Source organism: Leptinotarsa decemlineata, unplaced genomic scaffold (assembly GCF_025532065.1).
Source record: "Leptinotarsa decemlineata unplaced genomic scaffold, Ldec_3_MD MMD2_tig00026299_RagTag_RagTag, whole genome shotgun sequence".
NCBI lineage: Eukaryota > Metazoa > Arthropoda > Insecta > Coleoptera > Chrysomelidae > Leptinotarsa > Leptinotarsa decemlineata.
Window position 1 is genome coordinate 6,271,728 of NW_027412676.1, and position 13,462 is coordinate 6,285,189.

At 32.3% G+C, this 13,462-nt stretch overlaps 1 protein-coding gene across 1 annotated transcript in view; it reads right to left on the reverse strand.

The window, feature by feature from the left end:
- The window catches only part of LOC111502748 (protein Wnt-4), a 218,694-nt gene that overhangs the window by 176,671 nt on the left and 28,561 nt on the right, over nt 1-13,462 (reverse strand). The gene's annotated exons all lie outside the window — the stretch shown is intronic.

The window sequence follows — 13,462 nt, forward strand, 5'->3', positions numbered from 1 at the left end:
CCTCAATTTATTCAACTAACAATTTATTTGTTTGAATTTAATTGATTCATGCATTTGTTTGACACATTAAAAACGATTGTTCGCAAAATTCGTTCTATTTTAAATGACACTTGATTTAAAATGTTACATGAATTAATTTGTTTAATGAAAAGTTGCGAACAGTTTTAGTATAGATTCATTGTTTGAAATTTTTGGAAGTAAATGTTTGTCATATATACTTTTTTTGTAACTATCGAATAATTTACTACAATTTCTGTGAAATAAGAATAAAATTCTTTGTTGATAATTATAGTTACATGAATTAAAACGATTGTTGATAATTTTAATTCTGCGCTAGCGTTGAGCGGATCCTTACAGAAGCTGAATTTTTAAATCTGGCAACATGATAGTCTAGTGATAGTAACACAATATTCCGTCCGGCCGCAGCGCCGAATAAAAATTATCAACAATCAATTTAATTCATGTATCACCTAAAAGCAACAATCAAAACAATTCATTTTTCCAAAATACCAATAGATACGGCGTGCCACGCCGTTTTACTTTTTATTAATATTCCTTTGAAATGAGCTTGATTATTTTGTTTGGTGAATTTCAGTGATACATGAATTAAATTGATTGTTGATAATTTTTATTCGGCGCTGACGTCGGGCGTATTTTTGTGGAACTACATAACTGCATTCATGTATGGCATTGGTTAAAGTATGGTAATAATCCGTTCGACCGCAGCGACGAATAAAAATTATCAACAATCAATTTAATTCATGTATCACCTAAATGCAACAATCAAAACAATTCATTTTCATAAAATACTACTAGAAAGTAAAACGGCGTGGCACGCCGTTTTACTTTCTATTCATGTTCCTTCGAAAAGAATTGAATTATTTTATTTGTTGAATTTCAGTGATACATGAATTAAATTGTTTGTCGATAATTTTTATTTGGCGCCACAGTTGAACGGCGTTTTGTCGTACTATAAATGAACTAGCATGTTGCCATATGTAACACTTGAAGTTCTTGATAAATCTGCTCGATACCAGTGCCGAATTAAAATCATCAACAATCTTTTTAAATATATATTTCAAATACAACAAACTTTTTAAATCATCAAAAAATTTAATTCTTTGTCAGAAATTAGCTTTTTAAAAAGATTGATGAAATAAAATGATATTTGCTTGAGAATGTTTTGCACAAAGGTTGTAACCAAATTTCAAATTGAATGCATTAAAGTGAATGTTGGAAATATTCAACACTTTCAATAAAATTGAAATATAACAATCTTTATTATTCATAGAAAAATATTTAGTATGGAAAGTTAATTTACTATATTTTCAGACAAACGAAAGTCTATTTTTATTACCAACAATATTTCATGGGAAAACTTTGACAGTCATTGAAATATATTCATTGAATTTTTATTCCCAAACTCACTTTCAGAAAGTGAATTTAAAGTTTCATTATAATTCAACAGTCATATAAATAACTAACATATTATTCAAAGGTCAAAATTATATGCCGAATTGAAACGTTTGTTGAATTTACTCGAATAATACATTCCATTGACTGTTGAATAAAAATGTTTGTTCATTGCTGAGTTGAACTATAAGTATATAGATTATTTTTCAGCATAATATATAGTAAATTGGCGTTCCATTTTCCAATACTCTGAAACAATATTTTTCTTCGGAATCAATAAAAGCTTCAAGTTATTTCATTAGTCTTTTTTATTCAAATAACAATTTTATTCATGTAACATTTTAAATCAAGTGTCATTTAAAATAGAAGAAATTTTGTGAACAATCGTTTTTAATGTGTCCAACAAATGCATGAATCAATTAAATTCAAACAAATGAATTGTTAGGTAAATAAATTTAGGTATGAATATTTGTGAAAGTAAAAAGTAAAACGGCGTTCCATACAAATGAGAGGGACAGTTTATAAACAAAAGCCTAAGTTCATCTTTGATGAAGTAAATGAATTTATTTGATTTATACAAATAGAAGCGTTTCAATGAAAAATGCTTATCTTCAAAAGAAAACAAATACTTTCTCATATGGAGACATTTAAATAATGTTCCAAGTAAACATATCATTCTTTCAAAACCCAAAACAGTTTTGTTTCGAAATTAATTTTGCTCAGACTAAAGAATGCATACTTATTTCTCTTGAGATAATGTGATTATTTCTATTGAAATGTATGCACAATCTTGGTGTAATCTTTTTTTTACTTAAAAGAAGCATTTATTCAAATTCAACTTGGGAGAATATGTTTCTCAGTTTAAAAAAATATTTATTCATGAATATAGGATAGCGAGATTTCTGTAAATCGAGATAATGTTTTTCACTTTGAGATTTTTATTTTTACTGTGTAGGAATCGAGCTTCATATATGAGAACAATACTCCAAAAAAGGTCTGATTTGAGCTCCATATAGCATCAAAAGTTGCTGAGGTGTGTACCGTCAACAAACTTATCGAAGAAGAAAGCGGAATTGTCTGTCATTATTATATCCGGTTCGGAAACATTCATCTTCTTGGAGAAAACCGATGCCTTGGTTTTTGTGGCATTGAATAGAACCTGGTTACTTTCACCCCAATTCGAAATCACCTCTAGATCCTTATTGAGATATGCAACCTCCTGCTGACAGTGAGGATGTGCATACGCAGCCGATGTCCTGGAATCCAAATTGAATGTCGAGACAACTGTGGTGTCGAAAGCAAAGCAATATATTGGATTCTTCGTTTTCTCCAACAAGTCGTTGATATACAATAAAAAGAGGATTGAAGACAATATGGATCCTTGACAAACTGCCCCTTATCTTTGCTGGAACTTCTTTTGCCACCTATCAACCATTTTTGTTTCCCAGCGCCGGGCAGAATTTCATATTGATGAGAATCAAAATTAATTTCAAACAACTTTTGTGATAACCATATTTCGTGTAAAATTGAAAATGAAAGAGCTATTCAATAAACAAAAATCAACCCTTAAATTCAAGATGGCGGATGACACAACGGTTCTGGTACACCGGGAACATAAATTTAGACTGCCAGTGACCCCCTCCCCAAATAATTCTCTTTTTTGAGCTAATTTGACTGACGTAAAACGGCAGATCTGCAAACGGGTTTTCACTTCGCTCATTGTTTTGTATTTATTTTGAAATATTGTCACTTTGAAACTGAACATCTACGGAAACGAATTCCTCATTTCTCTGCAAATACATTGGTGGATATAAAAAGAAGCTTATTCATCACTAGATATCTGCATGAGATTATTTGTTATAATGCCATTCCATAACTATTCTCTATAAAAAACCAATTGCATTGATGTCACCTGGCCTAGTTCTAAAAAAAATCAACTTTGTCAAGTGTAATTGAACATTTTTCAATTTAAAGAAATCTAAATATTTTTCTAGAGAATTCTGACCACTACTTGGATAATATCGATTGGATTCAGGAAACTGAGGCGTTTCTAAAAGTATCATTATATGCAAGGTGTTCTTATTAAAAATTTAAAGTAATTTTATTTTAGGGAACACTGAAAGTGAAAAAAATACGACGAGATTGGCAAAAAAGATAACCTCTTTAGAATTAGTAATAACTACTATAAACACATTACCACTTTGCCAAAAAATGTAATTTGTAATGAATTCATCTATATGTGTTATCTAACTAGATGCTTATTGCAATTTCAATGAATAATTGGTGCAGAACATTATATTCAATCATTCCTGTAATTTCTTCATTATGTGAATGTTATTTGTTACAAAATGAGTTTCAGTTGAACATATTTTAATATCGATACTATTATTACATAACTTATATTCGTTACCATTTGTTTGATTTGCGCCGTAGGCTCATATCGTTTCAAATATACTATCACTTTATTAAGATATAAGTAGTTGCCAGGTGGATATTATATATGTGAAAAAGAATATTGGTAATTCTATTGGGAAAATGTGTATGAAAGAAAGTGGCTAAAAGTCTATTTATCAAAACTTTTCGAAACACATTTTTTTTTCAGATCAAAGTGATATTCAAATTCAATTTTGGAACCAATCGATCGATTCATTCCAGTTGGTAATTAGATATACAAGACTGAATATATTTATATGGCTATCATTGATTTTTTCGGAGTACAAAACTACTTTCGTTTTACAAGGAATGAAGGAATTCACGAATATGTCATCGAAACTGAAATAAGAGTCGGTTAGATTATTATTTGCACACGAGATCGATGAATTAAAGACGTTATTGTAATTGTGGAGAAGTAGGGGAACTATTGAGAGTGATCAAGATCCAAAGAGACTTATCTATAGGAGATGCACAGCAAACTGTGATCATTTGATCTTAACACAAACTTGAGGATTTGTCAAAAATATACAATGTATTGTATATAAGTTTCTTCATGCTTCTGTACCAATATATTTGATATTTATATTCAAATATGTATTTGTGTATCTGATAAGTTGAATTTATATTGTTTCATTATTGATATAATTCAGTGGTTACCCAAATATTAAGTTCAAATGTGGAACAAAAAATTGTTCAATAAAAGGAACCTGAAATGAGGAAAAAAGTGAATTGACGTATAAACCTATGGATAAAATTCAATTCGATGAAAAATTCAGAATAAAGAAGATAACAAAGGCAGTTATTGATACTGATAAAACATTATCGAATGAAAACAAACTTTGGTTGAGGCAGTTACGTGAACTCAGATTATTTTCACTACGTTTTGAAAAATAGTTTCGTAGAATGATTGAAATGATGAGTTATTTATTAATTGGTGAAAGTCACCCTAATTTCATTTATTTATAGGTCGTTTCCAACTAAATCCACCGTGTTTATCATTATCTGGTGGACTCAATGCGATGTTTTGTTCTTTGAAATCTATCATCAATATATTTTTTGAATACGGACCTGTATATCATCATAAATTACGTAGTCATTTTGATTACAAATTCGAAGCTTCTTTTCATCAACACATCACCAATATTTCATCATAATTTTTAATGTTCAAATGTTGCTAAAATAGAAATAGAATTTTTGTCTAGGGGAAGTCATAAAAAAGAGGGACCAAGCCATTCATGATATCCAAATGACTTTTGAAAATTTGTAGTTGATTAGGATATTCTACACACATATTTCTGTTCGACAAAATGGGTTTATCAACAAAATTCAGACATCAAAAATGAAGCATCAAGAAGTATACTAGTACGAAAATCATAGATGATATTCAATGGAAACATGGGAGTTCTGAAATGAATTGTTTTCTTGCGAAATGAACCATGAAATAGATAATAATACGTATAATAATTCACTTGCGCTAAATAGTTTTACAAAAATCACTTTCAAAAAATGCAGATTGTGACATATTCGAACACATTCTTCAGAAACACATACACAAAAATTAATGAAAAGATCCACAAACCAAAGGGCTTTACATGCTATAAAAATAATGACGCAAAAGTGAATCTCAAGTCGAATGCCAAATAGGAGGAAGGTTTTGACGAGAAAATACTATGAGACTTTCGAATGATGAAAAACATATCCAAAATAGTTAACAAAATTTTGGTTCTTTCGGGAAAAAAAACCATCAGTAGGTGGTAGCTATGTAATAAAATTATCGTTTTCAATGAGTTCATAACAAATTTCAAAGGATGATAAAGCGATATTCAGTCCATTTAGGATTCCTTGAATATCGAAAAACTGAGAACAAGGAAGTATCCCTCAGAGAAATTATACATAATATGGCTATATCAAGTACAACGGTACCAAAGATCAAAAAAAGACATTAATTATAGAGTCGAAAAAGTCCATCACTTGCTTTTGACAGACTTCAAAACAAGACAAGTTGTTCGTAGATGGCTACCTACAAAATTCCGCCAGGATAATGAAATTTGTGAAAAATTGTAGTCTGACAAGATTATATTCAAAGAATGGATATTTTACAAAGAGTTACTATAATACTTTTCAACAGAGTTTCCACAACTCATTATTATAACTAATTAATACAGTTTATTGTATGCCATACAATAAACTGTATGAATTAACTGTATATCATATAATAAACTGTATTAATTAGTTTTAATATGGATTTCCATCAAGTATCGGCCAGTTCTATTCACTTATATTACATTCTCTTTCAAAATTGTCTTGTCTTCACTGTCATGTACCTATTACGATTCGATAATTATGCACCTGCAACGACAGTTAGAAATTTGAGCTCCTAATGAAAATATATGAAATGAAATTGATAATATATACAGTCTATCATAGGTATTGATATGGTTGTTCCAGTCTGGAACAGTTCCTTGTATACTAGGTATGTAATCGAAAACGAACTGCCAGCTGATAATCCAAAGAGACGTTGATTGTGTAAGGGGGACAAATTATAACTCATGAAAAAATATTGCAAACGCATTACGTTCTTTACAGATCTGTCAAGTCATTTTTTTAAAAGGAGTAGGAGTCAAGTGTGATATACCTCATTAAAAAGGGATTCTGATTCTTGTAAGATAAGACAGAATCTACCATCTCCAAAAGTTTACCAAAACAGCCCTGATTAACCCGATATTAGTATCTACTCCACATATACAATGTTTATAAGACCGATCTTGGCCCATAAAGCCATGTCTACTACAGGATCTCTCCGAGACAATCCCACCATACAGTAAAAACCGAGAGAAGAATCCTTCGCAATATCCATAACCATCAATAAACACTCTTTTAACGAAGAGTTACACCGTTGAACTCTTCCCAATTAACATAGGATTTCAGAAACCACGAGGACGATACGTGACTATCAACAGCACCAACCCCGCTGCAAATGAAACGCTGTTCATGTGCGACCGTCAGAGGAATTGTTAAAAAAGAAGTTCTTGTTTCCCTGACAGCTTTGAAGAATGTTCCGGATCGTTTCCTCGACATTTCTGATGAGTTCCTGCTAGCGATCAAATAGTAGATATCCCCACAACCCGAAACTGAACGTGAAGTCCACCCAAGGCCACATTAACTTCAAGCCTACCCGAAACTTTACCCCAGCTATTGTAATCAGACCAATCTGCAGAAGAAAGAAGGATAAGCCCCACGCAATATCAACAAGGAACCAGAAAATAAGTGAAGGAGCCCAGTAACCCATTAGAATAAAGAACAATTTTGAACCTGTAAATACTCGTATTAACATTTTAACAATTCGAGATGCACTAATCTATATTAAGAATTCAAGAAAGCCATGTACGAGGTCCGGCTATTAAATAACGAGGCTGCGCGCCTGGAGGGCGCCCTGGAGGGGTGGGGAAAAAACGAGTAGTGCGTTGGGTATCAGATAATCTTCTCTATTCTCTTAGTAAAACACGTTTTCGCCACTATTATAGTATTTGTGCAGTAGCGATCTAAAACGGGCGTGTTTTTTTCTCATGCCGAAAACAGGAGCAACGCATCGATGTCAAATTTCCCGTTGAATTAAAAAAAAAACTACTTTTGAGTGCTATGAACTGTTGCGAGAGGTCTATGGAGACAATTCTCTATCTCGTGCGTGTGCTTTTGAGTAGTGTAAGCGCTTCAGTGGGGAATAAGAGAGCACTGAAGATGATCAGTGTCCAAGTCAACTTCGGAAACAGTGACCAAAATCAGCCAAATTGTGCGTGCAGAACGTCGAATGAGCATCCGGATGATTACCGATAAAGAAACGCCGATAAAAAAACGGTTAGAAAAATTCCACATGGGGAATTACACTTGACAAAAGTCTGTACGAAGTTGGTGCCAAAAAACCTGACTTCTGACCAAAAACTCTTTCGTCAACAGATCTGCACAGATTTCCTTGAAAGGATAGAAGAAGATCCCGGACTGATAAAAAACATTATGACTTGCGAGAAACGTGGATTTTTAAATACGATGTTGAAACAAAGCGGCAATCGATGCATTGGAAGATACCTGAAGCGCCGAGAATCAAAAAAGCAAGGATGTCCAAATCAAAATTCAAGAAACTGTTGATCGTTTTTTTTTTTTGACAATAACGGTATCGTGATAACTGAATGGGCTCCAGAGGGTCAGACTGTCAAACCAGACTTACTATTTGTCACTTTTGGCAACACTGCGAGAACGAGTTCGTAAGAAACGGCCCGAGTTGTGGAAGAACAACTCGTGGATTTTGCACCAAGACAACGCACCTATCCATAACGCTCTATCTGTAAAGCGGTATTTGACCGATAAACGCACTCTAGTGCTCGAACACGCGTTCTACCCGCCAGATATGGCACCGTGTGACTTTTTTTGGTTTCCGAAGATAAAATCTGCTTTGAAAGGGACCCGATTTGAGTCGATGGGAGCGGTAAAGTAAAAAACGGCAGAGCTCCTAAAGTCCTTTAGCAAAGAAGACTTTCAGCACTGCTACGATCAAAGGAAAAAACGTATGGAACGGTTTGTGGCGTGGGGAGAGGAGTATATTGAAGGGGAGCATTCGAATGTAGAATAATTTTTATAATAAAACTTTTTTTCGTAAGCAGTCTCGTTATTTAATAGCCGGACCTCGTTATGCCAAAAACCCATACATTATGTATGTAATACTATCCCGCCCCTGAAGAGCCTGGTGCAGATATCCACAAACTTCACCATTTACAAAACACCATATTTAAACAAAACTAATAATAATAATAATAATGTTTATTTCATAAGATTGAATACATTTACATATAAACAAAAAAAATGCAGAAACAACTAAACAATAAACGTATTGATTTGACTCATATTACCCCGATTTCCCCTAACACAGTAAATATTCGGGTGTTGATAGCCCAGGTCGGCAGGTATGGTGTGAGTTTCCATAAAACGTCGGCAGATATTTAAGATCCCATTTGGAAATCTGTACAAAGTTATAACAAGCCGTGAAAGCATCCTCCTGTTCCGACAAAAGCTGCTTCGAGATCTACGCCGAAAGCCAATTTGGTATACCGGGCAAGTTCACAGAGGCGGGTAAGAATGGGCGTTCTTATTTTCGAATTAAATGATCTTTTCCAAGAAGTTTCGGTTATTACTTACTACGCACACTGTGATTAACAACGAGACATTACTGTTTTTCATTTCAAGAGAAAAATTATTACATTTAATGAGCAGAAGAGCAGATATGTGAAAAAATTTAAAAAATTCAAACCAAGTTACGTCACGACGTTTCAATTGTTAGTATCCACAATAGTCTTCGGGTGATAACTGACGACTGTGGATACAAACAATCGAAACGTCGTGACGTAACTTGGTTTGGAATCTTTTAATTTTGATTTTTCATTTTTTGTTGATTTTCTTTTAATTTTCAGCTTGTATTAATATTTCTATTTTTTATATTTTTTTTTGGTTGTTGCGTGTATGTTATTTCTTTGTAATTTCAGTTTTTTGTTCAATAAAATTGTTATTTTCGGTTAATCTTTTTAATTTTTTTTTGGTGATTTCAAATCAATTTATATTATATTAGACAATGTAAGTCCGAACTGATGAAATACACCACCTTCAAACAAATGATATGATTTGAAATCTTTGAATTAACAAATGAAAATGAAAATCAAAAGAATAACTGAAAATAACAATTATTATATCAAAAAAAAATCCTGAAAATTACAATAAAATAAAAATCATGCAAAAAGATTGAAAATTGTACATCGATGCATTTAGCCAAGCTAGCGTAGAGATGCGAAACATATGGAAACCTATAATGAAGCGGAAAACGGTCAATTCCCGCCAAACAGTCGTCTTCCGCTAAATCGGTGAAGCAGAGAGAGAGGAGGGAAGGAAAGGGGATAAGTGAAAGCACTCGAATGACCTATAAATTGTCATCTTTCGGAGTAATGAGTCCAGTCATCACCCGAAGACGATCCTAATTTTTCATTTTTATTTCATTTCAATTGTTCAATTTCCAATTTTTTTTGCTTGATATTTATTTTGTTTTAATTTTCTTTCAGAGTTTTTCTGCTTAATAAGATTGTTATTTCCAGCTATTCTTTTCAATTTTCATTTGTTATTTAAGAGACTTCAAATCATATCATATTAGACAATGGAAGTCGGAACTAATAAAATTCACCATGAAATTTAATTATTCTTCATAAACATTTTTGACTGTTAGTTATCGAGTACCATGCTGTTGACGTCGATACATTATTTTTTACGCCAAGTGTACAAATTATTACACTCAATAAGCAGAAGACTTGTAGGTAGAAATGTGTAAAATACATGTGATTCAATAGTTTTATTTTCCAATTTTCGGTTATTACGTACTCTGTTGTTAGCATACCCAACAAAAAAATTAAATTTACCTAATGAATAGTAGAATTATTATATTTTATGCATTTGATGTTTTAAATGCATTATCATGATTTTCTCGACATTATTTGGTTTCTTTTTTCTAGAAATCGGGTCGTAAATGTATCACATGTCCTTGAAGTAACTTTATCACGTTCTCCGTAAATAATAAATAAATTCGAATAATCTTCATTTGTATAATTTATTCGTCGCGGCATGATTTATTATTGACAATTTACAAACGACAAATAGTGACATAATCCTGTCAACTGATTGTTTTCTAACGCCGCGCCGTCATGACCAACTGACATAATTTAGAAACCGTACAGTGAGTATTCTGTCAATAAAAAAATATTAAATCGCAAACTTTTCAAAAACTAATAATTTTTGGAATAGGTTTCCTTATACAAAGTTGCCCCTAAGTGCCAAATTGCTCCATCGACTTGAGTATATACTGCCAAATTTTCAGATTCTTTCTTATTATAGTTTTCTTATAATCGATCGATGCAGTTCCTGGAGATTCACCCTGTATAGAAAAAGGGTAGTGTAGTGTAATAAACGTGACAAATTCAAAAGTTTTTGATTGCGTTGTCTTATGATGGATTGCCATAGAATAAACATTTTCTACAGACTTGGGGCTATCAATTTTCAAATCTAACCTAGTCTACTAAGTTGAAGAGAATTGAAGCATACTCAGATGTGAAGAATCCACCTAAGGCAAAATTATCCTGCTTCTTTTGAATTATTAGGTTATTAAAAAGTATTTCACACATTTCCATATTTAACTCTAGGTAGATATGTCTTAATTTCTTTTCAGATCACATTCTCACCTGCATTAGACAAACTTCAGTTTCTTTCTATGGAATAGTGTTTCTGGATATCCACACTTATGTCAAATAATATTAAAAAGTTAACTTTTTCAGACCATTCAAAATCGACATCTACGCCAATGAGGATTTATTAACAGGTAGATAACACAAACCAACTACTTATACCCTATTAAATACCTCAAAGAGAGCGGTTCGATGCCAATACCTCAGACTAACACAATCCATAACAGTTGTAAGTACTTAGAGACTGGATGCTTCAGCTTCTACTGATCATTGACCCATTGTTGTATTATTTGCGATGGGTGATGGGGGTCTGTTAGCATTTATCAATGGAATAAGTGTGAAGGTATTTTTAGTATGAATAATTAGTATTGTTATCATGGTTTGGAAGTTTCTCAGTTCAACTATTCCATCTATTAGGTGCGTTCACCTTTCGGGCTTTTTCCCCATTTCATCTTTTTTATTGGCTTTTCATTTCTACAAGGCTAAAATCGATTAAAAATGATTCTTTGAAAGAACCGCCACATTACAAACAATGCTATCCCCAATTTGGTGTGCAATAAAGTAGACTGTCTTCAAAAATAAGTAGTAGCAAATAAACTATCATATCTTCAAAGGAAAAATCCTATCAGATGTTTTGTTTCATTAAAGAAGTGAATTCAAGTGAACGTCTGAGTTCTAGAAAATATTGAGTAATATTCATTGAACGAAAATATTTCACTAGAGATGATCAGGGATTAATGATAAATTATAATAATATATTATAATAATATAATAGGTATTAATATATTTCACTAGAACAAATGACAGAGTTAATTATAGATATAATACATAATAATTTAAGCAGGTAATTAAATGGTTTTGATGATATTTTTGCACATAATTCACATAGTATTATATCATGAAATGAAATATAAATTTCCAATAACATTTACACAAATACAAAACTCTTCTGAAATGAAGATAGAAGACATTGTTGAGGGATTTGATAAGGAAATGATTAGCACTCTGGTACTACTAGATTTTTCGAAAGCATTCGATACCATCAATCATGAGCTGATTTGCATGAAACTCAAATATTATGGTTTTGATAGTGCTGCCTTATTTCTCATCTGGTCTTATTTACTTGGTGATCTCAAAAAGTTGTTGTTGATGGTCATCACTCCTTACCTCTTGATATTCTATCAGGAGTACCACAGGGTTCCATTTTGGGACCTTTATTGTTCATCATTTATACTACTGACATTATCTCGTCCATCAAGAAATGTAAAATACAGGCGTATGCTGATGACATACAATTATACATGCACTTTAAAATCGATGAGTGTGCTGAGGCACAAAATCTCTTCAACACTGATCTTGATTTGATCAATGGACTATCAAGTGAACATGATTTGGAAGTTAATCCTAATGAAACAATGATGATGCACTTTGGATCGCAGAAGAATCGTAAATTTGCAAAAAACAATTTCCGTTTAGAACTAGGTCATACTATCTTGACTCCTGTCAATATAGCTAAAAACTTAGGGGTCATGCTTGACACTGATCTTAGATTTACTAGTCATGTTGAAAATTTAATGAAAAAAGCTTGTATGTCATTCAAACTGTTATATTGTAATCGTTTCATTTTGAGCCAACCTATAAAAAGAATGCTCTGTGATAGTTTGGTGCTAAGCTATTTCAACTACTGTGACTTCATATATGGGCCATACTTATATGATTCAGATAAAAAAAGAATACAAAAAGTGCAAAATTCTTGTTGCCGCCTAATTTTTCAACTTCGTAAGTATGATTCAATTTCTGAAGCCTTTAAAAACTCCCGCTGGGTCAATATGAAAAACCGTATGATTCATCATTTGGGTTGTTTTGTCCATAAATTGATCAACCTTCCCGATTCTCCTCTTTTAATACAAAAACTAATTCTGCGTGAAAATATTCACTCAAGAAACATTAGACATAAAAACAAATTAACTATGCCACAACATCGCACTGCACAGTTTCAGAGATCATTTCTTTTTGGTGCTGTAAAACTCTATAATTCATTGCCTGAGCAATTGAAGAGATTCAATATCAGGAAATTCAAACACAAGTATAAAAATTAAATCTATGATAGTCAGTAATGTCAACTTTTGCTTTTTAGACAAGGGATCAATTAAATTAAATTATTTATCAACTATCTTTAGAAGATAATCACAAATTATTATTTTATTCACGGTTCTCATTTCGTGGTGCCATCACTGTTAATTGCTTTTATTTTTGTATGTTTGCGTGCATTATGGAGTGGTGCTTGTTGGTTGAGTTAGAGTAGTTTTGAGCTAGACTTCGCCAAGGAGTACCAGAATCTCCTGTAA